Raw genomic sequence first — 21,620 nt, 5'->3', positions numbered from 1 at the left:
TTGAAGGTGGTGAATGGAGTTAGGTGGTGAAGGGAGTGAATGGAGTGAGGTGGTGAAGGGAGTGAATGGAGTGAGGTGGTGAAGGGAGTGAATGGAGTTAGGTGGTGAAGGGAGTGAATGGAGTGAATGGAGTGAGGTGGTGAAGGGGGTGAATGGAGTTAGGTGGTGAAGGTGGTGAATGGAGTTCGGTGGTGAAGGGAGTGAATGGAGTTAGGTGGTGAAGGGAGTGAATGGAGTTAGGTGGTGAAGGGAGTGAATGGAGTGAGGTGGTGAAGGGAGTGAATGGAGTGAGGTGGTGAAGGGAGTGAATGGAGTTAGGTGGTGAAGGGGGTGATTGGAGTTAGGTGGTGAAGGGAGTGAATGGAGTTAGGTGGTGAAGGGAGTGAATGGAGTTAGGTGGTGAAGGGAGTGAATGGAGTGAATGGAGTTAGGTGGTGAAGGGGGTGAATGGAGTTAGGTGGTGAAGGGGGTGAATGGAGTTAGGTGGTGAAGGGGGTGAATGGAGTTAGGTGGTGAAGGGGGTGAATGGAGTTAGGTGGTGAAGGGGGTGAATGGAGTTAGGTGGTGAAGGGAGTGAATGGAGTTCGGTGGTGAAGGTGGTGAATGGAGTTAGGTGGTGAAGGGAGTGAATGGAGTTAGGTGGTGAAGGGAGTGAATGGAGTGAGGTGGTGAAGGGGGTGAATGGAGTTAGGTGGTGAAGGTGGTGAATGGAGTTAGGTGGTGAAGGGAGTGAATGGAGTTAGGTGGTGAAGGGGGTGAATGGAGTTAGGTGGTGAAGGGAGTGAATGGAGTTAGGTGGTGAAGGGGGTGAATGGAGTTAGGTGGTGAAGGGAGTGAATGGAGTTAGGTGGTGAAGGGAGTGAATGGAGTTAGGTGGTGAAGGGGGTGAATGGAGTTCGGTGGTGAAGGGGGTGAATGGAGTTAGGTGGTGAAGGGGGTGAATGGAGTTAGGTGGTGAAGGGGGTGAATGGAGTTAGGTGGTGAAGGGGAGAATGGAGTTAGGTGGTGAAGGGGGTGAATGGAGTTATGTGGTGAAGGGGGTGAATGGAGTTAGGTGGTGAAGGGAGTGAATGGAGTGAGGTGGTGAAGGGGGTGAATGGAGTTAGGTGGTGAAGGTGGTGAATGGAGTTAGGTGGTGAAGGGAGTGAATGGAGTTAGGTGGTGAAGGAGTGAATGGAGTTAGGTGGTGAAGGGGGTGAATGGAGTTAGGTGGTGAAGGGGGTGAATGGAGTGAGGTGGTGAAGGGGGTGAATGGAGTTAGGTGGTGAAGGGGGTGAATGGAGTTAGGTGGTGAAGGGAGTGAATGGAGTTAGGTGGTGAAGGAGTGAATGGAGTTAGGTGGTGAAGGGGGTGAATGGAGTTAGGTGGTGAAGGGAGTGAATGGAGTTAGGTGGTGAAGGGAGTGAATGGAGTTAGGTGGTGAAGGGAGTGAATGGAGTTAGGTGGTGAAGGAGGTGAATGGAGTGAGGTGGTGAAGGGGGTGAATGGAGTTAGGTGGTGAAGGAGTGAATGGAGTTAGGTGGTGAAGGAGGTGAATGGAGTGAGGTGGTGAAGGGGGTGAATGGAGTTAGGTGGTGAAGGAGTGAATGGAGTTAGGTGGTGAAGGGAGTGAATGGAGTTAGGTGGTGAAGGGGGTGAATGGATGAATGGAGTTAGGTGGTGAAGGGGTGAATGGAGTTAGGAGGTGAAGGGAGTGAATGGAGTTAGGTGGTGAAGGGAGTGAATGGAGTTAGGTGGTGAAGGAGGTGAATGGAGTGAGGTGGTGAAGGGAGTGAATGGAGTTAGGTGGTGAAGGAGTGAATGGAGTTAGGTGGTGAAGGGGGTGAATGGAGTGAGGTGGTGAAGGGGGTGAATGGAGTTAGGTGGTGAAGGAGTGAATGGAGTTAGGTGGTGAAGGGGGTGAATGGAGTGAGGTGGTGAAGGGGGTGAATGGAGTTAGGTGGTGAAGGGAGATAATGGAGTTAGGTGGTGAAGGGAGTGAATGGAGTTAGGTGGTGAAGGGGGTGAATGGAGTTAGGTGGTGAAGGGGGTGAATGGAGTTAGGTGGTGAAGGGGGTGAATGGAGTTAGGTGGTGAAGGGGGTGAATGGAGTTAGGTGGTGAAGGGGGTGAATGGATGAATGGAGTTAGGTGGTGAAGGGGGTGAATGGAGTTAGGTGGTGAAGGGAGTGAATGGAGTTAGGTGGTGAAGGGGGTGAATGGAGTTAGGTGGTGAAGGGAGTGAATGGAGTTAGGTGGTGAAGGGGGTGAATGGAGTTAGGTGGTGAAGGGGGTGAATGGAGTTAGGTGGTGAAGGGGGTGAATGGAGTTAGGTGGTGAAGGGAGTGAATGGAGTTAGGTGGTGAAGGGGGTGAATGGAGTTAGGTGGTGAATGGAGTGAATGGAGTTAGGTGGTGAAGGGGGTGAATGGAGTTAGGTGGTGAAGGGAGTGAATGGAGTTAGGTGGTGAAGGGGGTGAATGGAGTTAGGTGGTGAAGGAGTGAATGGAGTTAGGTGGTGAAGGGAGTGAATGGAGTTAGGTGGTGAAGGGGGTGAATGGAGTTAGGTGGTGAAGGGGGTGAATGGAGTTAGGTGGTGAAGGGGGTGAATGGAGTTAGGTGGTGAAGGGAGTGAATGGAGTTATGTGGTGAAGGGGGTGATTGGAGTTAGGTGGTGAAGGAGTGAATGGAGTTAGGTGGTGAAGGGGGTGAATGGAGTGAGGTGGTGAAGGGGGTGAATGGAGTTAGGTGGTGAAGGGGGTGAATGGAGTTAGGTGGTGAAGGGGGTGAATGGAGTTAGGTGGTGAAGGGGGTGAATGGAGTTAGGTGGTGAAGGAGTGAATGGAGTTAGGTGGTGAAGGGGGTGAATGGAGTGAGGTGGTGAAGGGGGTGATTGGAGTTAGGTGGTGAAGGAGTGAATGGAGTTAGGTGGTGAAGGGGGTGAATGGAGTGAGGTGGTGAAGGGGGTGAATGGAGTTAGGTGGTGAAGGGGGTGAATGGAGTTAGGTGGTGAAGGGGGTGAATGGAGTTAGGTGGTGAAGGGAGTGAATGGAGTTAGGTGGTGAAGGGGGTGAATGGAGTGAGGTGGTGAAGGGAGTGAATGGAGTTAGGTGGTGAAGGGGGTGAATGGAGTTAGGTGGTGAAGGAGTGAATGGAGTTAGATGGTGAAGGGGGTGAATGGAGTGAGGTGGTGAAGGGGGTGAATGGAGTTAGGTGGTGAAGGGGGTGAATGGAGTGAGGTGGTGAAGGGGGTGAATGGAGTTAGGTGGTGAAGGGGGTGAATGGAGTGAGGTGGTGAAGGGGGTGAATGGAGTTAGGTGGTGAAGGGGGTGAATGGAGTTAGGTGGTGAAGGGGGTGAATGGAGTTAGGTGGTGAAGGGGGTGAATGGAGTTAGGTGGTGAAGGGGGTGAATGGAGTTAGGTGGTGAAGGGGGTGAATGGAGTTAGGTGGTGAAGGGAGTGAATGGAGTGAGGTGGTGAAGGGGGTGAATGGAGTGAGGTGGTGAAGGGGGTGAATGGAGTTAGGTGGTGAAGGGGGTGAATGGAGTTAGGTGGTGAAGGGGGTGAATGGAGTTAGGTGGTGAAGGGAGTGAATGGAGTGAGGTGATGAAGGGAGTGAATGGAGTGAGGTGGTGAAGGGGGTGAATGGAGTTAGGTGGTGAAGGGGGTGAATGGAGTTCGGTGGTGAAGGGGGTGAATGGAGTTAGGTGGTGAAGGGAGTGAATGGAGTTAGGTGGTGAAGGGGGTGAATGGAGTGAGGTGGTGAAGGGGGTGAATGGAGTTAGGTGGTGAAGGGGGTGAATGGAGTTAGGTGGTGAAGGGGGTGAATGGAGTTAGGTGGTGAAGGGGGTGAATGGAGTGAGGTGGTGAAGGGGGTGAATGGAGTTAGGTGGTGAAGGGAGTGAATGGAGTTCGGTGGTGAAGGGGTGAATGGAGTTAGGTGGTGAAGGGGGTGAATGGAGTGAGGTGGTGAAGGGGGTGAATGGAGTTCGGTGGTGAAGGGGGTGAATGGAGTTAGGTGGTGAAGGGAGTGAATGGAGTTAGGTGGTGAAGGGAGTGAATGGAGTTAGGTGGTGAAGGGGGTGAATGGAGTTAGGTGGTGAAGGGAGTGAATGGAGTTAGGTGGTGAAGGGAGTGAATGGAGTTAGGTGGTGAAGGGGGTGAATGGAGTTAGGTGGTGAAGGGAGTGAATGGAGTTAGGTGGTGAAGGGAGTGAATGGAGTTAGGTGGTGAAGGGGGTGAATGGAGTTAGGTGGTGAAGGGAGTGAATGGAGTTAGGTGGTGAAGGGGGTGAATGGAGTTAGGTGGTGAAGGGGGTGAATGGTGTTAGGTGGTGAAGGGGGTGAATGGAGTTTGGTGGTGAAGGGGGTGAATGGAGTTAGGTGGTGAAGGGGGTGAATGGAGTTAGGTGGTGAAGGGGGTGAATGGAGTTAGGTGGTGAAGGGGGTGAATGGTGTTAGGTGGTGAAGGGGGTGAATGGAGTTAGGTGGTGAAGGGGGTGAATGGAGTTAGATGGTGAAGGGGTGAATGGAGTTAGGTGGTGAAGGGGGTGAATGGAGTTAGGTGGTGAAGGGGGTGAATGGAGTTAGGTGGTGAAGGGGGTGAATGGAGTTAGGTGGTGAAGGGAGTGAATGGAGTTAGGTGGTGAAGGGAGTGAATGGAGTTAGGTGGTGAAGGGGGTGAATGGAGTTAGGTGGTGAAGGGGGTGAATGGAGTTAGGTGGTGAAGGGGGTGAATGGAGTTAGGTGGTGAAGGGGGTGAATGGAGTTAGGTGGTGAAGGGGTGAATGGAGTGAATGGAGTTAGGTGGTGAAGGGGTGAATGGAGTTAGGTGGTGAAGGGGGTGAATGGAGTTAGGTGGTGAAGGGAGTGAATGGAGTTAGGTGGTGAAGGGGGTGAATGGAGTTAGGTGGTGAAGGGGGTGAATGGAGTTAGGTGGTGAAGGGGGTGAATGGAGTTAGGTGGTGAAGGGAGTGAATGGAGTTAGGTGGTGAAGGGGGTGAATGAGTTAGGTGGTGAAGGGAGTGAATGGAGTTAGATGGTGAAGGGAGTGAATGGAGTTAGGTGGTGAAGGGGGTGAATGGAGTTAGGTGGTGAAGGGGGTGAATGGAGTTAGGTGGTGAAGGAGTGAATGGAGTTAGGTGGTGAAGGGAGTAAATGGAGTTAGGTGGTGAAGGGGGTGAATGGAGTTAGGTGGTGAAGGGGGTGAATGGAGTTAGGTGGTGAAGGGAGTGAATGGAGTTAGGTGGTGAAGGGAGTGAATGGAGTTAGGTGGTGAAGGGGGTGAATGGAGTTAGGTGGTGAAGGGAGTGAATGGAGTTAGGTGGTGAAGGGAGTGAATGGAGTTAGGTGGTGAAGGGGGTGAATGGAGTTAGGTGGTGAAGGGGGTGAATGGAGTTAGGTGGTGAAGGGGGTGAATGGAGTTAGGTGGTGAAGGGAGTGAATGGAGTTAGGTGGTGAAGGGAGTGAATGGAGTGAATGGAGTTCGGTGGTGAAGGGGGTGAATGGAGTTAGGTGGTGAAGGGGGTGAATGGAGTTAGGTGGTGAAGGGAGTGAATGGAGTTAGATGGTGAAGGGAGTGAATGGAGTTAGGTGGTGAAGGGGGTGAATGGAGTTAGGTGGTGAAGGGGGTGAATGGAGTTAGGTGGTGAAGGGGGTGAATGGAGTTAGGTGGTGAAGGGGGTGAATGGAGTGAGGTGGTGAAGGAGTGAATGGAGTTAGGTGGTGAAGGGAGTGAATGGAGTTAGGTGGTGAAGGGGGTGAATGGAGTTAGGTGGTGAAGGGAGTGAATGGAGTTAGGTGGTGAAGGGAGTGAATGGAGTTAGGTGGTGAAGGGGGTGAATGGAGTTAGGTGGTGAAGGGGGTGAATGGAGTTAGGTGGTGAAGGGGGTGAATGGAGTTAGGTGGTGAAGGGGGTGAATGGAGTTAGGTGGTGAAGGGAGTGAATGGAGTTAGATGGTGAAGGGAGTGAATGGAGTTAGGTGGTGAAGGGGGTGAATGGAGTTAGGTGGTGAAGGGGGTGAATGGAGTTAGGTGGTGAAGGGAGTGAATGGAGTTAGGTGGTGAAGGAGTGAATGGAGTTAGGTGGTGAAGGGGGTGAATGGAGTTAGGTGGTGAAGGGAGTGAATGGAGTTAGGTGGTGAAGGAGTGAATGGAGTTAGGTGGTGAAGGGGGTGAATGGAGTTAGGTGGTGAAGGGAGTGAATGGAGTTAGGTGGTGAAGGGGGTGAATGGAGTGAGGTGGTGAAGGGGGTGAATGGAGTTAGGTGGTGAAGGGAGTGAATGGAGTTAGGTGGTGAAGGGGGTGAATGGAGTGAGGTGGTGAAGGGGGTGAATGGAGTTCGGTGGTGAAGGGGGTGAATGGAGTTAGGTGGTGAAGGGGGTGAATGGAGTTAGGTGGTGAAGGGGGTGAATGGAGTTAGGTGGTGAAGGAGTGAATGGAGTTAGGTGGTGAAGGGGGTGAATGGAGTTAGGTGGTGAAGGGGGTGAATGGAGTTAGGTGGTGAAGGGGGTGAATGGAGTTAGGTGGTGAAGGGAGTGAATGGAGTTAGGTGGTGAAGGGAGTGAATGGAGTTAGGTGGTGAAGGGAGTGAATGGAGTTAGGTGGTGAAGGGGGTGAATGGAGTTAGGTGGTGAAGGGAGTGAATGGAGTTAGGTGGTGAAGGGGGTGAATGGAGTTAGGTGGTGAAGGGGGTGAATGGAGTTCGGTGGTGAAGGGGGTGAATGGAGTTAGGTGGTGAAGGGGGTGAATGGAGTTAGGTGGTGAAGGGGGTGAATGGAGTTAGGTGGTGAAGGGAGTGAATGGAGTTAGGTGGTGAAGGGAGTGAATGGAGTGAATGGAGTTAGGTGGTGAAGGGGGTGAATGGAGTTAGGTGGTGAAGGGGGTGAATGGAGTTAGGTGGTGAAGGGAGTGAATGGAGTTAGGTGGTGAAGGGAGTGAATGGAGTTAGGTGGTGAAGGGGGTGAATGGAGTTAGGTGGTGAAGGGAGTGAATGGAGTTAGGTGGTGAAGGGGGTGAATGGAGTTAGGTGGTGAAGGGGGTGAATGGAGTTAGGTGGTGAAGGGGGTGAATGGAGTTAGGTGGTGAAGGGAGTGAATGGAGTTAGGTGGTGAAGGGAGTGAATGGAGTTAGGTGGTGAAGGGGGTGAATGGAGTTAGGTGGTGAAGGGGGTGAATGGAGTTCGGTGGTGAAGGGAGTGAATGGAGTTAGGTGGTGAAGGGGGTGAATGGAGTTAGGTGGTGAAGGGGGTGAATGGAGTTAGGTGGTGAAGGGGGTGAATGGAGTTAGGTGGTGAAGGGGGTGAATGGAGTTAGGTGGTGAAGGGGGTGAATGGAGTTAGGTGGTGAAGGGGGTGAATGGAGTTAGGTGGTGAAGGGGGTGAATGGAGTTAGGTGGTGAAGGGGGTGAATGGAGTTAGGTGGTGAAGGGAGTGAATGGAGTTAGGTGGTGAAGGGGGTGAATGGAGTTAGGTGGTGAAGGGGGTGAATGGAGTTAGGTGGTGAAGGGAGTGAATGGAGTTAGGTGGTGAAGGGAGTGAATGGAGTGAATGGAGTTAGGTGGTGAAGGGGGTGAATGGAGTTAGGTGGTGAAGGGGGTGAATGGAGTTAGGTGGTGAAGGGAGTGAATGGAGTTAGATGGTGAAGGGAGTGAATGGAGTTAGGTGGTGAAGGGGGTGAATGGAGTTAGGTGGTGAAGGGGGTGAATGGAGTTAGGTGGTGAAGGGGGTGAATGGAGTTAGGTGGTGAAGGGGGTGAATGGAGTTAGGTGGTGAAGGGTGTGAATGGAGTTAGGTGGTGAAGGAGTGAATGGAGTTAGGTGGTGAAGGGAGTGAATGGAGTTAGGTGGTGAAGGGGGTGAATGGAGTTAGGTGGTGAAGGGAGTGAATGGAGTTAGGTGGTGAAGGGGGTGAATGGAGTTAGGTGGTGAAGGGGGTGAATGGAGTTAGGTGGTGAAGGGGGTGAATGGAGTTAGGTGGTGAAGGGGGTGAATGGAGTTAGGTGGTGAAGGGGGTGAATGGAGTTAGGTGGTGAAGGGGGTGAATGGAGTTAGGTGGTGAAGGGGGTGAATGGAGTTAGGTGGTGAAGGGGGTGAATGGAGTTAGGTGGTGAAGGGGGTGAATGGAGTTAGGTGGTGAAGGGGGTGAATGGAGTTAGGTGGTGAAGGGGGTGAATGGAGTTAGGTGGTGAAGGGGGTGAATGGAGTTAGGTGGTGAAGGAGTGAATGGAGTTAGGTGGTGAAGGGAGTGAATGGAGTTAGGTGGTGAAGGGAGTGAATGGAGTTAGGTGGTGAAGGGGGTGAATGGAGTTAGGTGGTGAAGGGAGTGAATGGAGTTAGGTGGTGAAGGGGGTGAATGGAGTGAGGTGGTGAAGGGGGTGAATGGAGTTAGGTGGTGAAGGGAGTGAATGGAGTTAGGTGGTGAAGGGGGTGAATGGAGTTAGGTGGTGAAGGGGGTGAATGGAGTTAGATGGTGAAGGGAGTGAATGGAGTTAGGTGGTGAAGGGGGTGAATGGAGTTCGGTGGTGAAGGGGGTGAATGGAGTTAGGTGGTGAAGGGGGTGAATGGAGTTAGGTGGTGAAGGGGGTGAATGGAGTTAGGTGGTGAAGGGGGTGAATGGAGTTAGGTGGTGAAGGGAGTGAATGGAGTTAGGTGGTGAAGGGGGTGAATGGAGTTAGGTGGTGAAGGGAGTGAATGGAGTTAGGTGGTGAAGGGGGTGAATGGAGTTAGGTGGTGAAGGGGGTGAATGGAGTTAGGTGGTGAAGGGGGTGAATGGAGTTAGGTGGTGAAGGGGGTGAATGGAGTTAGGTGGTGAAGGGAGTGAATGGAGTTAGGTGGTGAAGGGGGTGAATGGAGTTAGGTGGTGAAGGTGATGAAGTGAGTTAGGAGCAAAAAGAACTGATGTGAGGTGAGATTCCAAGATGTGATTTAAATGGAATGATTTGGACTTTATCTGATGGCAGTGATAACAAAGTAAGACACTTAAATAGATGAGAATACTTCATTAATTATTTGAGTTCTAATGCCCTTTACATCCATAATTAAGGAATCCTCTAAAAGCCGGTCCTCCTGATGCTTCCAGCCATGATCATCTGGCTTCAAAGCAACTGGGGCCACCTGCCCAGGAACCCTCATGTCCAAGCCTTTTTGGACTGCAAAGCTGCGCAGCATGCAGCAAGTTATCACTATGCAGGATACATGTGAAGAAGCATATTGCAGAGCCTTTGTTGATCTATCAAGACAGTGATCTATCAAGGCAATTACAGCTCTGTAGAAGCATGCGCATCATTGCTCAGTTGCTGTTCTTGCAATGCACAGAGGGGTCATGATCCATAGTAGCAGGGGGTTATGCTTTGCTGTCTACAAGCCATCTAGTTCCTTCAGATTTTTTCCTTGAAGAGATCAGGGTGGGCAGAATTCCTATGAACAGATATGTCATGACAACTTCCAGCAAGTCTGGCATTTGCATGCAAAATTCTTTGATTCTGGTCACACACAATCTTTACATTCAGCGAGTGGAAGCCTTTCCTATTCAGAAAATTTAGGGGATTTACTGTGGAACTCATAATGCAAATGAGTACCATTTATTGTACCCTGCACCTTGGGGAACCCAACAAGCTGAGAAAACCGTATGGCTCTCTCATGCTGCTTTCCTAAAACTCGTGTCCATGGCCTAATAAAAGAATGTCTGGTCAGTACCCTGGGTGATAATACACAGGACACCTGTGGCTGTTTAAAATGTGCCAGTGGCATAAAGGTTGTGTGCCATGATTACTTTTACTGCCACAGGCATAACTGTCCAGGTCAATTATCTAAGGTGCAGGTCTTCATGCAGAAGGTGGCACAGCTCTCCTATAGCCTCTTTGGTGAACTACACTCTTCTCACACAGAGCTTCTTGCTTCATACAAAAGAAGAATAAAAGAACTTCCAATTATATAGCTCCTTTCACAACCTCAGGTCATTCCAAATCGCTTCACAGCCAATGAAGTACTTTTGAAATGTCGTCACTGTTGTAATCTGTATGGAATGTAAATTATTTGGGGAAGTAATATTTTGTGTCGCCCATCCTCCTCAAATGCTGCCACACCCTCCTTTTAGTGATTCGCAGCTTAGTGAGAATGGGGTAAAAGCTGCAGGAGGTGAGTCTCACGGATGAGATGAGCAAAGAGAGGACATGAGGAGAGATGGGAGAAAAGTAGAGACATGGGTTCAGGTCAAAGGCAGGGGGGAACCCACGGTTGGGGAGGGGTGGGGAGGTTTGCCTTGGTCTAAAAAGTGATGGGGGAGAAAAGTGAGGGAGCTGAATGGATGGTCTCAACCTTCGTGACAAAGAAATCCATGAGCTCCTACCACTTCTTGTTGGAAGTGAGAGTGGAGGGGGCAGAGGAAAGGAGGTGGTTGGTCATGGAAAAGAAAAGCTGGGTGTTATCTTTGTTCTCCAGGATGATTTTAGTGGAATTGGTGGTTTTAGCAGAGGAGAGTGAGGCCAGATAGTGTTTGATTTGGTCCAACCAGATAGTGATGGATGGCTAAACCAATTGTGCGTCAGATACTTCTGTTTGATATGTTAATGCTTGAACTACTGGATTTTATAATTGACAAAGATCTTTAACCATTTAGCCATTGTTGATGAAGTGTTATCAAAGTTGATTATAGGTTTGTTTTGAGGCGACGTATTGATATTGTGTAAATACGTATCCATGATCAAGTACAGCAAGCTCCTTGACTGTTCCCTGTGTTGGTACGATTGGCAAATTCAGGTAAAAGAAAACTTTCTTTTTTCTAACTTCAGGTACAGTCCCCTGCACTTAAATCGCCCACATTTAAATCAGGCAATTGTTTAAATCGGCCAAAAAGCACTAACCATTTCCATTTCCATTATAGTCAATTACAAAGTTGCCACTTACAGCGTGTTAAGCGCTTCATGTGTGTCAGGCAGAAACAGGTGTTTAGTCAGTAACTCGCACCTTGTTAAAGTGCAATTATTTTTTTATTCATTCATGGGATGTGGGGGTCGCTACCAAGGCCAGCATTTATTGCCCATCCCTAATTGCCCTTGAGAAGGTGGTGGTGAGCTGCCTTCTTGAACCACTGCAGTCTGTGTGGTGAAGATTCTCCCACAGTGCAGTTAGGTAGGGAGTTCCAGGATTTTGACCCAGCAAAGGTGAAGGAACAGCGATATATTTCCGAGTTGGGATGGTGTGTGACTTGGAGGGAAACGTGCAGGTGGTGTTGCTCCCATGTGTCTGCTGCCAATGTCCTTCGAGGTGGTAGAGGTCACGGGTTTGGGAGGTGCTGTCGAAGAAGCCTTGGCGAGTTGCTGCAGTGCATCCTGTGGATGATACACACTGAAGCCACAGTGCGCCGGTGGTGAAGGGAGTGAATGTTTAGGGTGGTGGATGGGGAGCAAATCAAGTAGGCTGCTTTGTCCTGGATGGTGTTGAGCTTCTTGAGTGTTGTTGGAGCTGCACTCATCCAGGCAAGTGGAGAGTATTCTATCACACTCCTGACTTGTGCCTTGTAGATGGTGGAAAGGCTTTGGGGAGTCAGGAGGTGAGTCACTCACCGCAGAATACCCAGCCTCTGACCTGCTCTTGTAGCCACAGTATTTATATGGCTGGTCCAGTTAAGTTTCTGGTCAATGGTGACCCCCAGGATATTGATGGTGGGGGATTTGGCAATGGTAATGCCGTTGAATGTCAAGGGGAGGTGGTTAGATACTCTCTTGTTGGAGATGGTTATTGGCTGGCACTTGTCTGGCACAAATGTTACTTGCCACTTATCAGCCCAAGCCTGGATGTTGTCCAGGTCTTGCTGCATGCGGGCACGGACTGCTTCATTATCTGAGCGGTTGCGACTGGAACTGAACACCGTGCAATCATCAGCGAACATCCCCATTTCTGACCTTATGATGGAGGGAAGGTCATTGATGAAGCAGCTGAAGATGGTTGGGCCTAGGACACTGCCCTGAGGAACTCCTGCAGCATTGTCCTGGGGCTGAGATGATTCTTGTGTATACTTAATTACCTCTAACTGATGTCTGGCTACACCTGGCACTATTGCTCCGACTGCAATACAAAAATGTTCAATAAGTAAATAGCACTTCATTAAGATCCCGTTACCTTGTGTACTTAATCCCCTCTAAGTGATATGGGGTTATAGAGCTTCAATAGTGATTTGCTACGGTCTTGTTCAATAGTAATAACATCGCCCCGTTAATCCGTCCAACGTGTAAAGTGGGCAAATCGTGTTAGCACCAATGCTCCCCCTGTAAGCAATGGGGACTGTACTTGGTTGAAAATGAGTACACCTATTTAAGCTCTGGAATCGTTTCTTCTTTGTTACTATCTTACCAGTTATAACTGGACCATGCTTGTGAGCAAATCCAATGCTCTGCAAAAGAACTGTCCCATTTGGAAAAATTAAATGATTCATTTGAAAGGATATTCTCTGTTTTGCCCACAATAAAAATGTAAGTGTGCTTGCTATCTTCCAAATTTTGAAAAAATTGATCTGTAGACTTTCCTTATTTTATTACAAAATAAATAATGCAGCGTTAATTCATTGTTTGTTCTTTAACAATTGAAAATAAAGTTAAACATAATTTAGGGAAGCAATTTTTTTCCTTGTGGCAGATGGATGGTAGCATTTTTTTCAGCAGACCCAAAGCCAGCAGTAATCTCAGGTTTAGTATAATGCGAACGCCCCTTTCACTCCTAATAAGCTAAAGATAATAGAGTAGAATTTCTGCAGTTGGTTCTCCCGATCTCTCACCTTAACATCAACAGAAAATTGGTAGAAACCCCGGCAAACCAGAGTAAACAGCCCCGGAGTACCCCAGGGAAATGAGTGTCAATGGGTTTGGAAAGGCAACGCCTCAAACTGGAAATGATGAGAAATGCCAAAGAAAAAAAACTTTGCATCCAAATAACATCACATAACCACAGCGAAGTTTGGGCCAATAATTGGATGATTCTGCAAAATGTCTTCCATCCGATTTTTAAAAAGCGCATCCATTCCTTATGGAAATGAAGTAGGATTAAATATTTGTAGATGTTATGCTGAGACATGTTGCATACCTTACAGATATATCCTGGTAGAGATTTACAGTTTGTGACACTTCTAGCCTCTGTGTTGTTGAGAAAATCAGGGCTGGCATTAGGACTGTGCAATCCATGCAATGGCACGGGGCTCCGTGTCAATCAGGGGTCCCGAGTGGATCCAGTGGAAGGACACCCATGCATTAGAAATAGCTGATGCTTGGTCATTTTGTCAGCTATTTTTACATGACCTATTGCAAACATGCCTTTTCATGTTCGTACATGTATGGATTTGACACCAGATTAAGTAGATAGAGTTTAGTATCATTGTCTAGTGTTAAAGGTAGGGGCCCAAACTGAATCCTGCAAGGCAGGCACCACTCCTGGACAAAATACATGTGACTTATCCTTGTTTCTTTGGTCCTATGGCACACGGGGGAGGGGGAGGGGTCAATTGCCACAAAGCTTTTCCCCCTCATCCGCCGTAACTTTGGTGGAATAGCCGCGGAAACCCAGGAAAAAGGGCGAGCAAGTGGAAAGATTCAATACAAATTCACCCTGTAGACCTAAATGAATCTTTCCCAGTAATTTCATTTTACAGGCTCCCCACTACCATGCAGTTTTCCTTCTGTTCACTTGTTTGGAGTTCCCATCAGTACTGCTCAGCAATTAATAAACTGGAGATGTTCTCTAATCTGTGATAAAGCCCCCTGGCTGGTCCTTTCTGTGCCCTGAATGGGAATAGTCCACTCTGGCAAAGTGCCCCATCTACTGGTCAGATTGAGAATTAGCGAAAATCACCTGTTGTCAAATGCCAGTTGAGGTTTGGACTCAAACTTGGTCACTCAATGAAATTTCACAGAAGTCAACTTAATCACTGTAGCTAGAAGAGCAGATTAATTGTCCAGAAAAAACACATTTTACAGCTACAGGAAGAGATCTAGCAAGTTTAAGTCCAAATGCCTAGAGTAAATAGGTTTTGTAAATGTATTTTTATACAATTGTCATACTGCTTGCCTACTTATATTCCCTTTAAATTAAACAATCTCATAATTGTAACTTAGTCTATATTGACTCCATTGAACAGTAAATGGAACTGAAATCCAGGATTATATTGACTACAAATATAGGAAGGATGAAATTTGACACTGAATTGACACTTGCTCGATCTTGGGCAGGAAAGGGACAACTCGCTCTGTGTTACATTTCAAGGGGATTTGGAATAATTTAGTGTTTTACTGATACAGTGACTTAAAACAGAAGGATGCAGAGTGAAAACAATGACTTCAGGGCATACTGCAGTGTGTGAAGATGAGATGTATAATATAGATGGAAAATAAGATTAGAACCTCAATCGACATGGACAGGAAAGTAAGAATAAAGGGGAAAAAAGCATTAAAATGATTGAAGGAAATTAAAAAATAAAAATATTTGCAAATATCTTTCCCTTTGTTCATAACCATTTCAGGTGTTATCACAAAACTAGTTTTCCTTTCAGAGTTGGTTTGTCTGCATTTGACGACTCTTGTATTTTTATTGTAGTTCTGCTCAGGCGACACTTGTCCAAAGCTTTATCTATTTGTTAAGGCTTATCCTCCCCCAACTACATATGATCATATGCTCGCCCATGCACAAGGCACACTGACTTGGATTCTCCTCCACGAACCTGCCCAAAATTGAGCCTCACCGCCTGACCTGCATTTCCCTCCCCCGCCCCCTCCCCGCCCCCGACAGGACTGGTTGCTCCTTCGTTGCCCGCCGCATGCAAATTTAAACTGGGGTGCGGGGCCTGGGTTCCTGGCAGATATACATCCTGTCCATCCTGTCCATCCCATTTACTGCTGCTTCCCAGACCCACTGTGGGGAAGGTGGTGATAGCCCCTGGTAACAATCCTGAGGTCTCTTCAAGGAAGGGAACAGTCTCTTGTTTACGGCAGGATCACAGCAGTGGTTGGATGTCCTGACCCGCTGGAACATTGCAATTAAGACCAGAATTCCAACCATTAAGTTTAAACAATGGCGGGGGTGGGGTGGGGAGGGTGCGGAGCAGAGTGGGGGGGAAATGCCTCTGTTTGTTATTTATATAAGTCTTCTTTTGAACATACATTGACGATTTTGCTATGGATAGCAAACAGAGGAAATCTTCCTTTCTAACCCCATAAGTAAGTATTTCAGACAGGTAATAGAGTAATTTTAAACAAACATTACAAGGATAATTTAGCATTGTAATAACAGCTGCCACACAAACATTGGCAACAGAGTGGTTGCTTTTTCAAATACAGCAAATGATTTATTTTTACAATATCATTTTAAAATAGCTCCAAAACCATGGATCCGAGTTCATGCATGAGGTCAGGTATATGTTATTGTTTCCAGTTATTTGACCAATCATCTGGCAGATTTGGATCTATTAATTTTGTGACATAATTACATAATTATTAAAATTCATTCCCACTGTTACAGCTCTGTGTTTCAGTTATTTTCTCAAGATGCAAATGAAATTTTAAAAATCCCATAGGATGTGAGCTATTTGTGAAAAGATTATCTGGCATAATCCTATTTATTCAGTGTTATTTAACTCTCTACATACTGAATTCCCAATGACAAATAGCAGAACAAGAATCAGATTTCTATCCCTTATGAATATACAGAATGATATCTAAATTAAAATGCTGAATATGTTCTACTCTGCAGAAATATTAATTCTTTGAAGATATACAAAAAGAGAAAAGCTGAGATCTCCCATTTATAACTATGAAAGAAATATTAATGAAGTGTAATTGTTCCAGTTAAACACATTTTTGAAGATTTATCTTGAACAGCTGAACACAGTACCTTTACAAAACAAACACAGCTTTCAAAACATATTTCACCACTCACCTACTGCATACTTAATAACTACAATAGAAAATAAGGTTTTCATCCCAAGTATTCACAGGGAATGGAAAGATGGTACTGGATCCCCCATATAACCAAGTCTTGTACTAACACATCCTATGTGAGGAATACGTGTCAGGCATTCATATATACATCGGGCAAGCTGCCAAGCAACACACAAGTGATAGCCATAAATGTGTTATGATGTAGGGCCAGTCAATTGAGTAAATAAAATATCAAGTGACATATTTGACATAACCATAAACTCTAACCAGAGTGCAGAGGCTGAAGCTCAGTGGAGAGAAGGCAAACAGGTGAATGCATAAAACAGACTGCCCAAGGAGACAGTGGGGGTAAATTCAAGAGCTGAATGAAGTGATTGAGGGGTATAAGGCCTACAGACAATAGTATGGGATTTTTTTTAACTTTGGGACCAGCCAGATAGATCACAGCGATCCTCTCCATTCCTGTATATTCCTATGTTCTTAAGTGAGTTTCCAATGTTTCTGTCTGTACCATGTGTATAAATTCAAAAAACAACAGTAGTTACAGATGGTTAAAAAAATAAAATTACGTTGAGATAATTTCTATAGATTGTGTGTGTGTATATTTATTCCTCACATGGGGATACAGGTCATTGATCAGAATCCTCTATCCCATTTAGACTCTCATTATCCAAGGTAGCCACATACTGCTTGGAAATTAAGAGTCTAAATGGGATAGAGAAGCAAAGGGATCTAGAGATACAGATACTCAAATCATGAAAAGTAGCAATGCAGGTTAATAAGGCCATTAAAAAGGCAAATCAAGTACTAGGGTTAATTTCTAGAGGGATAGAATTGGTATGCTGTTGCCATTTACAGCTGTTCTGGACCCACCTCTTGTTTCTTAACCTGTCCCATTACCACCCTCCTTGCATTGCACCATCATCCCTTTTGTCATTTAATCATTCTTGCCCTCTACCCTATCATAGACCTTCCCTTTTGTTTTTCCTCCCCTTTCTCCAGCTCTGTACTTGCTTAAAAACTTTAACTCTTTTAACATCTTCCAGTTCTGACGAAAGGTCTTCGACCTGAAATTAACTCTGCTTCTTTCTCCACAGATGCTGCTGAACTTTTCCAGCATTTACTGTTTTTAGGCATAAATATAAGACAGTCACTAATAAATCCAATAGGGAATTTAGGAGAAAGGTCTTTATCCAAAGAGTGGTAAGAAGGAGTAGTTGAGGCAATTAGCATAGATGCATTTAAGGGGAAGCTGGATAAACACATGAAGGAGAAAAGACTAGGAGGGTATCTTGATAGGGTTAGATGAAGTAGGGAGGGAGGAGGCTGGTGTGGAGCATAAATGTCGGCATAGACTAGTTGGGCCGAATGGCCTGTTTCTGTGCTTAAGTTTCGATGTAACTCAATAAATATATTTTTGCTGTTCAACTCAATTCCATAATTTATTCAGGTTCTAAATCTGGGACTAATTTCAGACTTCACTCAGTTAATACTCGATAACTTTTTTCCAGTACGAATCTAAATTTCTATCTGACAGATTGGTATTGTGAACATAAAATCGTCAGTGAGGGAGATGATATTGGTGACTGATGATTAGTGGGAATGAACTGTACTGATATGTTATTTTTTTTTAAACTTTAAACAGTACCAAAAATAGGGATCTGCAAAAGATCAGTTGGCAACTGATTGGTGTAATATAGAGCACATTATCCCTCCATATCTGACAATTCATCTCAGACTGATGGGATGACCCTCTCCTGTCTCTGTGAGCTGTGAGTGTTCGAAGTGCAATGCTCTGTGGAAGCCTCAATCTTGTATCCAATGAACATAGGTTCACAGCACAAAACTGCCCATTGTACAGTACAAATTGCCACCATATTTGGCAAGTAGTTTGGAATATTTTTTAGGATGGAGTGAATGACTCAGCCAGCTGATCTGGGAATGCTTGACCGCGGTACTGGGCGCCCAAAAATGGGAAGATGTTTCATTTTCTAGCATTGGGAAATATAAATGTAAAGAGTGATGGGGTTGTATCTGCTCATAATATTGAGCTTATATTTGTGACAACTGGTTGTTCCTGATGGTGTGCAAAACCACTTTATTAGTGCTACTTCACATTGAATATGGAAGAAATGAAAATCTGAACCACACTTAAAATAAAATTGGTACAATCATAAAATTAATTGTTTTTGTTATTACCACGTCACATATCACAAATTGTTACATACAGAGCACTGAAAAGTAAATGTTGAATACAGGATTTATTGCACTTGTGAGTAAAAGCCACAAACTCATTTTTACCTTTCATATTCATGAATAAACATTCATAGGATGTGGGAGGGGGATTCTGTTCATTCGAGGCAAACACAACTCTCTTGTGCTCAAGCACATCATTAGCCAGGATTCCTAAATCACTGCAGCTTCTTAGTTTTCCTCTACATATTGCTGATAGAATACCTACTATCTTGTTTTAAAGGAGTCACCTACTTTTCACCTACTTATCATTAACAGCTTTGTTTTTCTTAAAGCTGTCGTTGGGATTGGAATGGATATTTTCTCTGGTAAAATTTCTACCACCTTGCATGGGGAGAAATGCTACACATTCACACAGGCAGTAACTTGATGGATTTATTACATATCTACCATTTCTACCTATCAGTACACAAATCCAGCCAATTGTGTCATATTGTAATGGTGGAATTACTAAATCTCACAGCATTTTCAAATATATTGTCAATTGTTGCTGCATGGTATTTTAATGCAATATATTGCAACATATTTGCTTTCAAAATATATTGCATAAATATATTACAATATGTCAATTAAAAATAGAATATAAAGTTTAGAATTAATGCTTTGCATATACTTTGAGTCTCCTTCACGTTGTATAGTTGCTTGTCATTGCCGACTTCAGGGAAATAAAAGCTCTCATACGAGCTATTTGCGCGACATTGGTAAATGTTTATAGTTTTCCTGTCAAAAAATTTGTTGAATTATTATTATGATCTGGTGAAAAATAAACATCATTTTTACATTTTAGGGAATGGGGTAGATTATAAATTATCGTAATTATCATAATGCGTAGTAAAAATGTTCTGATGGATGTTACAAGACTTTCATCTGTACAGGTATTACACTTCCTGCATAACAAATGAATTTTGTGTAACAGAAAGGAGGGCTAGAGCCTGGAATTCTGTATGGGTCCAGAGATTGTATAAAAGAAATGATTGAAAGTGTCCTGGCTAACATTTATCGCTCAACCATGATCACCAAAAACAGATTATCTGGTCATTATCTCATTGCTGTTTGTGTGACCTTGTGGGTAACGCGCCCAGTGAAATCGGTGTGCTCCGCATGCGGTCGCACCCTAATTGAAGTTACTTACGATTGCTTCCGGGTTTCCCGTTGCAGACCTGCGCACCCGCATCACAGGCTGTCAGCAGGAGGAGCCCTATTTAAAGGGGCAGTCCTCCAATGCTCCTCCTGCAGCAAAGAACCAAATTGGCAGCATGGAGCAGCCCAGAGGCAAGGCTGCTCCAAGGCTCTCAGACTCCTCACTCCAGGTGCTGCTTGAGGGGGACAGGAGGAGGAAGAAAATGTTTTTCCCAGCGGACGGGAGGAAGTGGCCTGCCTCTGCCATCAAGAAGTTCTGGCTCGAGGTGGCAGAGGAGGTCAGCAGCACCAGTAACATCTCCCGAACCTGGGTCCAGTGCAGGAAGCGCTTTAATGACCTAACCGGGTCAGCCAAAGTGATTATACTTACGCATTCTCCCACACTCCGTCTTCCACATCACCTCCACCACCACACGACTCCTTCTGCACTGCCACCACAATGCTCTCGCATCACTCCTCACATCCACTCAACCATCATCCTCACCTTGCCTGCACTTACTCACCGCCCCAGTTCCCATTCGAACACTACCACGCAACCCAATCCTCATACAATCTCATGGTTATGTCTCACATGCACCCTCCCATACGTCTCCCTCACGGTCACCCCCACCCACACCAAAGCATGCAGCGGGTCACTATGCAACCATCACTCAATCACGTCTCTCTGTGTTTTGCCTTGATAGGAGAAGAGATGCTAGAAGGCCGAGGAGAGGGATGATGGCGAAAGGGGACATGGAAGTGGGGACGCCACTCAAAACGCTTCCACGTCTCACCCATTGCCCCCCTCTCAACCAGTACCTGCAGTGCTGCCTCCTCTCCAGGTGGTCAAGTCTGCCCCTGCACAGGTGCAGGTGGAGCAGTCTTTGGAGGGGTCCTTATGGGCACCGAAACCCAGAGGGCGTCAGCTCAAAGCATCTAATCGATCAGGGCATGACCAAGAGCAACCTGCCACTACCTCTGCTCCAGCCACAGGAGGAAGCACCATGTAGGAGTAGTAGGAAGCGTAAGCCAAAGGTTTTGTGAGCACAAGGGGGATATACAAGGGTGTTTGACGATTTGTCATGTTTTTTATTTATATTTGTTTTCTTCCACATTCACAGTAATCTTATTATTATCACCACTACTGCCACATCTCGCCCATTCTTGACTGGCTTACGGAACAGGTCCCTTTCATGGGGTTCACCATGAACACGCACACTTGATGCCACCCATTGGGTCATTCTACAGTGGGTGTAGGTGTAGTTGCACCACTGTTTTGTGCAGGGGGAGGGGGAGGGGGCTGGTGTGGCCGCTCCTCTGTCCAGGTGATGAAGACTGGACTCTGATGTTAGGAGAACCGTTCACATATCAGTGACTCCCTGGCCTCACGAGCAGCCAGGTGAGCTGCTGTTGTGCCCGTGGGTTGCTCGTCCTCCTCCTCCTCGGTCTCCTCAATATGGGTGGCGGATGTGGATGCGCCCCTCTCTGTTGTGCCATGTTGAGCAGGGCACAACAGACGACGATAATGCGTCACACTCTGTCTGGCGCATATTGAAGCGCTCCCCCAGAACGATCAAGGCACCTGAAGCGCATCTTGAGTAGCCCTATAGCATGCTCAATTGTAGACTTAGTAGCGATGTGGCTGTCGTTATATCGACGCTGTGGCTTGGTGATGGGGTTCCTCAGAGGTGCCTTGAGCCACGTGTGCAGGGGGTATCCCTTGTCCCCGAGGAGCCAGCTCTTGCAGGTATTGGGTGCGTGGAAGATTAATTCAACAGTTTCAGGGATTTGCTCCCCACAACAAAACATGGGAAACACGGGCTCAGCAAATGTGGTTTGAAATGTGTGCTAATGTTTCAGTGAGTCAGTGACCTGGTAAAATGACAGAGTCCCGGCCTCGTAGTCTAACTGAACTCAGATCCTGCTGATAGATGGGATCAATGGGAGGGCAGTGAACTGGGAATTGAGATAGGTTCTGAGAGAATCAGCATAAAAATCCAAACACCGGGATTTACTACTGAGCCTAAGATTAGACTTGTCCCTCTCTCCATTGGACTCCCTGAGGATGAAGGAATCATGGCAGCTGCCAGGGTATCTGGTGCACACATGAAGGAATCTCTTGCGGTGGTCACAGATGAGCTGAGTGTTGATGGAGTGATCGCCCTTCCTGTTGATGAACAGTCCTAGTTCGTGTGGAGATGCCCGTATTGTTATATGGGTGCAATCGATTACACCCTGCACCCGTGGGAAGCCAGCCACAGCGTGGAATCCCACTGCCCTCTTCGTCTGGCTGAGGTCATCCATGGGAAAGTTGATATAGGGCAAGTCCCTGCAGAACAAGCCGTCGGTGACCTG

This window comes from Heptranchias perlo, chromosome 12 (genome assembly GCF_035084215.1).
Source record: "Heptranchias perlo isolate sHepPer1 chromosome 12, sHepPer1.hap1, whole genome shotgun sequence".
NCBI classification, from domain to species: domain Eukaryota; kingdom Metazoa; phylum Chordata; class Chondrichthyes; order Hexanchiformes; family Hexanchidae; genus Heptranchias; species Heptranchias perlo.
The sequence above is the reverse complement of the archived record's forward strand: the minus strand, read 5'-3'. Positions refer to the sequence as shown.